This window comes from Elephantulus edwardii, unplaced genomic scaffold (assembly GCF_000299155.1).
Source record: "Elephantulus edwardii isolate Elephantulus edwardi_28Jun2011 unplaced genomic scaffold, EleEdw1.0 scaffold00019, whole genome shotgun sequence".
Lineage (NCBI taxonomy): Eukaryota > Metazoa > Chordata > Mammalia > Macroscelidea > Macroscelididae > Elephantulus > Elephantulus edwardii.
In genome coordinates, this window is record NW_006399769.1 from 22,202,514 (window position 1) to 22,208,630 (window position 6,117).

Consider the following 6,117-nt stretch of genomic DNA (forward strand, 5'->3'; position numbering starts at 1 on the left):
TGCAGACAGGACACATCCCTGGCATATGCCCTTCCCAATTTTAAACCATGGAGTGTTCCTTGTTCTGTTCTGACAACTGCCTCTTGGTTCAAGTATAAGTTTCGCATTAGCACGATCAAGTGTTCTGGGATTCCCATTCTTCTCAGAGTCAGCCACAGTTTGTTATGGTCCACACAGTCAAACACCTTTTCATAATCAGTGAAGCACAGATAGACATTGCCCTGCTTTCAGCCAAGATCCATCTAACATTAGATACAATATCCCTAGTACCACGGCCCCTTATAAACCCAGCCTGGTGTTCTGGCAGTTCTCTGCTGATTTGCTATTCCAATTGTTTTTTGAAGATCTTCAGTAGAATCTCGCTTGCATGTGAACTCAATGATATTGTTCTATAATTTCCACACTCTGTTGGGTCACCCTTCTGTGGAATGGGAACAAATATAGATCTCTTCCAGTCAGTTGGCCAAGTGGTTGTTCTCCAACTTGGTGTGCAAGTCCAGGGCAGCATCTGTTAGATGAAATACGTCAATTGGTATGCCATCTAATCTTTGGGTCTTATTTTTTGCTATTTCCTTCAAAGCAGCCTGAACTTCTTCCTTCACCACCATAGACTCTTGCTCATATGTTGTTTCATTAATCCTTCTGTTTCTGCCAATTCCTTTTGATACAAGACTCAGGATATTCTTTCCATCTTCTTTTGATACCTCCTGGATCATTTATTACTCTGCCTAAAGCATCCTTGATTATAGCAACTCAAGGTTTGAATTTGTTCTTCAGTTCCTTGAGCTTAAGAAATGCTGAGTGAGTTTGACCCTTTTGGTTTTCTGAATCCAGCTCCTTGCACATTTCATTGCAATATTTTACTTTGTCATCCTTCACTGCCTTTTGGAATCTTCTGTTCAGCTCTTTAGTATCTTGAATTCTTCCTTGTACATTGGCTTCTCTGCCCTCCAGTGTAATATTCAGAGTTTCTTCTGACATCCATTTTGGTATTTTCTTCCTCTTCTGTCTTTGTAATGAACATTTGCACTCTTCTTGGATGATACCCTTGGTAGCCTCCCACAGCTCATTTGGTCTTTGCTCATTCGTGTTCAAGGCCTCAAACCTATTCTTGAGATGGTTTTGAAGTTAAGGTGGGATAGACTCAAAGTTATATTTTGGTTACTGGGGATTCTGTTTAATTTTCCTCAGCTTCAGCTTGACCTTGCATATGAGTAGTTTGGTGGTCTATTCCACAATCAGTTCTGAGCCTAGTTTTCACAGCTGATATTGAGCCTCTCCATCGGTTCCTTCAGCAGATGTAATTGATCTGATTCCTATGCATACCATCAGGTGAAATCCATGTGTGTAACCTGTGTTCATAGCTCTTAAAATGTATTTGTGATAAATATGTCATTGATTATGCAAAATTTTATCATTCTCTCTCCAGCTCCATTTCTGTCACCAAGTCCATGTTTTCCGAGTACTGATTCTTCTTCTCTGTTCCCAGCTTTTGCATTCCAGTCACCAATTATTATCAATGCATCTTGATTGCATGTTTGATCTATCTCCGACTGTAAAAGTTGGTAGAAATCTTCTATTTCTTCTTCTTTGGCTCTGCTTGTTGGTTCATTTATCTGAATGATAGTAGTGTTCACTGGACTTCCTTGTATGCATGTGGATACTATCCTGTCACTCACAATATTGTACTTCAAGACAGACCTAGAAATGGCTTTTCTAACTATGAAAACAAGCCCGTTTTTCCTTACCTTTTCATCCCCAGCATAGTATATCATATGATCATCTGATTCAAAATGCCCATGCTGGTCCATCTCGTCTCACCAACGCCTAATATATCAATATATATGTGCTACATTTCCTCCTTAACAATATCTCATTTTCCTACATTCATGGTTCTCATATTCCATGTTCCAATCACTAGTGTCTGCTCACAACTGTTCCTCTTCCTTTATATTGCCATACTCAGTTGCCCTTTCTGTCATTCTACATGTGTTCTGTTGTACATAGGGTTTTCAGAGGCCTGCTATTTTGGAAGTGGGTGGCCTATCCTTCTTCCTAGTGTGTGTCAATCTGAATGTTCAGATTTAGAGAAGTATCCAACAGAGAGTTAGGCAGTGAAGAGGGATGACAGAAAGAGAATTGATGCCTTTGAGCTGTGGTGCTGGAGAAGAGTGTTGAATATACCATGGACTGCTAGGAGAACAAACAGGTTTGTCCTCGAAAGGGTGAAGCTGAAATGCTCCTTGGGGTCAAGGATTCCGAAGCTTCGTCTGACACACTTTGGGCATGTTGGAAGGAGGAACTGGTCCTTGGAGAGGGAAATCATGTTTGGGAGAGTGGTTGGATGGCTCAGGAGAGGAAATCCCTCGATGAAATGGATTGATTCTGTGAGTGGAGTGGTGGGAATGAGTGTGTTTGAGATGTCGAGGTTGGCACAGGATAGAACAGTGTTTAGGGCTCTTGTACACAGGGTTGCTATGAGTCATAAGTGACTAAATGGCACATAACAACAGCAACAACATAGGGATTTGATTCTTAGAAGGTCCCGTTAATCTATTTTATCCTCTCCCAAACCCAATCTCTTCTCTGTCTATCATGGTGCTGCCAATTGGCCCAGTGGTGAAGATCTTTGTCTCCTTGATGTTGAACTTCATAGACTTCCTTAAATAGCAATTAGTGCAAAACATATATCAACGTACTTTAATTTGGGAAGAAAGTAACTATACTTATTTAATTTAGACCCAAATGACTATACTTTTTTATTTATTATTAAAATATTTCTCATGGGGAAATAGTGTGCTAATTAATTACACATTATAACTTTTATTTCATGGCAAGTCCATCATTCATTCGAATGAGTCTATTTTAAGTAACCTTTAAATAAAACAAAAACAAAAAATATTATTAAGACTTTTTTCTTTTACTTTCCCAACTGATGACATACTGCCTAAATATTTTCTAAACTCTGGAAAATGAGAGAATAAAAAATTATCAAGATAGATTTTTTGTCTATAAAGCAGTATATTCTTTGCCTATTATTAAGTACTTTACTGAATTTCAGAATGCTCATCTATATTTGTGAGAAACCTATATTCAAATCACAAGGCAATCAGTCAAATAAAACAAGGGGATACTGAATGACTTAAAATCAAGAAATGCAGGTCTTGAGTTTTTATCTTTACACTACACTTATTTGATTTCTACGCTGACCAAAATGTCCAAGAGATTGGACTATGTGAAGAAGAATGTTAAATTAATACTGGACAAAGACTCATTAGCAACCTCAAATATGCAGATGATATAAACATACTAGACGAAATTAAAGAGGACTTGGAGCATTTACTGGTGAAACACAAATATTAAACTCTCCAGCATGGTTTAAACTTCAACATAAAGAAAACAAACATCCTTAAAACTGGACAAATACATCATGATAAACAAGCAAAAGATTGAAACTGCCAAAAATTTCATTCCACTTGAATTCACAATCAACATCTACAGAAATAAAAGCCAATAAATCAAATAACGTTTTACACTAGACAAATCAAAGCAAGGGCCTCTTTGATGTGTTAAAAAGTGAAAATGTCACTTTGAAGACCAAGACGCACTTGACTCATGTCATAGTATTTTTAATCACCTCAGATGCATGTAAAGATGGCTGGTCAATAAGAAAGACTTATAAAAAATTGGTGCCTTTGAAGTATGGTGTTGCTGGAGAATACTGAATATAATATGAACTGCCAGGAGAAAGAACAATCTGTCTTGGAAAGGCAGTGAGAATGTTCCTTAGAAAGGAAGGTGGTAAAGCTTTGTCTTACATACTTTGAAAATGAAATCAAGAGAAACAAATACATGAAGAATGACATCATTTGGTAAAATTAGAAGTCAGAAAAAAAATACTGATATTCTTAATAAGATATACTAACACAGTGACTGCAATAGTGGACTCAATTATAGAACACTTGTGAGAACAGGTAGTGTTTCCTTATATAGGAAGCACATTGGATCATTATTAAGTAAAATGACTCAAGGTAATCTACCACCACCACCAACAGCATAAGGGATTAAGAGGTAAGGAAATGTTGAAATCTGAATTACTATACATTTAATTGGGACTAACATTAATGGAGGTTATTTAGCTCATTAAGTATTAGTTCAGGTCCCCCTAAACAGCAGGGCAGAAGACTTCACTGGATAGGAGCTTTAGGAAAACATGGTATAGCAAGAAGATTATGCCTATATAGTGTTTTCACTATTTAATTCTTATTATAGCTTTACCAGAGGTCTCTGGATCTAGAGCCTCTTTGATTAAAATAAAACAAAATCATTGAATAAATTTAAGTAGTGGAGTAGATAAGAAGGAAAACATAAGATGTCAAAAGACTAAGCCTACTATTTTGAAATTAAATCAATGGTTCTTTTTAAATAAAATTTTATTTTAATTGTGATTTTAACAAATGTTTACAGAGAAGTTGGACTTTCATTTATTCATTATTGCACATTTTGCCCCCCTTCCTTCTTTTCCCCTCCCTCAGTTCATTTTTTAAAAAATATTCATTCATTGTTGCACAATTTCAGATATTGGTAAAAATGTTAATGATTGAAGACTAGAGGAGTTGTGGGATGACCTCAAATATATTATCCATGAAGAGAGAAAGAAGAGTAAGAAAATTAGGCATCCCATGGACAGCCAAAGGAACAAACATATATCTTGGAGACAGTGCAACCATAGTGTTCCTTAGTGGTAAGAGGGGTGAAATATTTTTCTACCTACATTGGGCATGTTGCTAGGAAGGACTAATTATTAATGTGTGGAAAATCATCAGAAGAAGGGAAGACCCTCAATGAGATAGATCAACACAGTGATTATAACAATGGGCTCAGAGATGATGAAAATGAAACAATTTAGGGCAAATTTCAGATCCATTGTTCCTTGTAAATGCATATGTTGTTGTTGTTGTTGTTGTGAACCTAACAGTTGGAACTAGTTTATAGCTGACCCTTCAGTGAGTTTTCAGAGGCAATTAATTATATGGGGGGAGATTGCCCATACTTCAACCACAGAACAGCTGGTGGTCCCAGACCATGTGCCTTTGGGATTGTAGTGCAGCTTCTTGCCACTAGAATGTTCTCAAGGAGATGAATCAACCCAATGGGCTCAAGGATGGATCATACAGATGCTAAAAGACAGGATAAGGTTCAGAAAGAGCTGATGGATGAGGGAAAGGGTAGAGCTTGTCCTGCGGCCCACGGCGGATAGTTTCTGCCTGTGAGAGTGGATTTGCCATCTCCAGATCTCCATGGCATTTTGGCCTGGGGCCTGGGGTCCCCTCACTCATGTAGGCAGAGCTCTCAGTCCACTCTGCTTCAGCACCACTGGGAGCCTCGGTGCCGTTCAGAAGATGACCTGAGTGTATGTGGTGGACAACAGCACCCTGGGGAAGAGCACATACCACCACCCTCCTTGATGCATCCATATCTATACCAAGATGGGTGGGCAAAGTGGGTGAATGGATATTGCTGACCATCAAGGGACAAAAGAAAAAGGCCCTCATTGTGGGGCATCACATGCCTGGTGCCCAAATGACCCCCCCCATTTGATTCCAACAATGTGGCCCTCATTGAGGACAACGCGAACCCTGTGAGGACATGAATTAAGACACTGATCCCTACTATCCTGCACCAGAATGAGGGCGAGTATTCCAAGGTGCAGGCCATTGCTCAGAACTTTGTGCAAGGGAACGCCCTGTCCTCAGGCTGTAAGTGGGTTTGTGAAAGGCATGCAGAGAACCACCCGTCTGCTGAGTGGGACTTGGGGCCAGATGGTTGCTCCCTTGACAGTGGGGGAACAATATTCTGAGAGAAAATAAACTTTTCACATTAAAAAGAAAGGTTACAATGCATTTGTTTGTTGCTTCCACCTTTTTGTGTGAATAACACACAATATACCTGGATGTGCATACAGCTGTTTGAGTCACAGTTCTGGTTTCTTCAGCCAGTAGTGGAATTTCTGTGTCCAATGGCATTTCTATTTCCAATTCTTTGAGAAAGTGCTAGACTCTCTTCTATACTAGTTGTACCATTTTATATTCCCACCAATCATGAATAAGTGTTGTA

The 6,117-nt window shown here is 38.7% G+C and overlaps 1 pseudogene; it reads left to right on the forward strand.

Annotated features, from left to right (window-relative positions):
- The first annotated feature begins 5,300 nt into the window (after positions 1 to 5,300).
- On the forward strand, positions 5,301 to 5,860 carry LOC102874777 (annotated as a pseudogene).
- Positions 5,861 to 6,117: the final 257 nt, after the last annotated feature.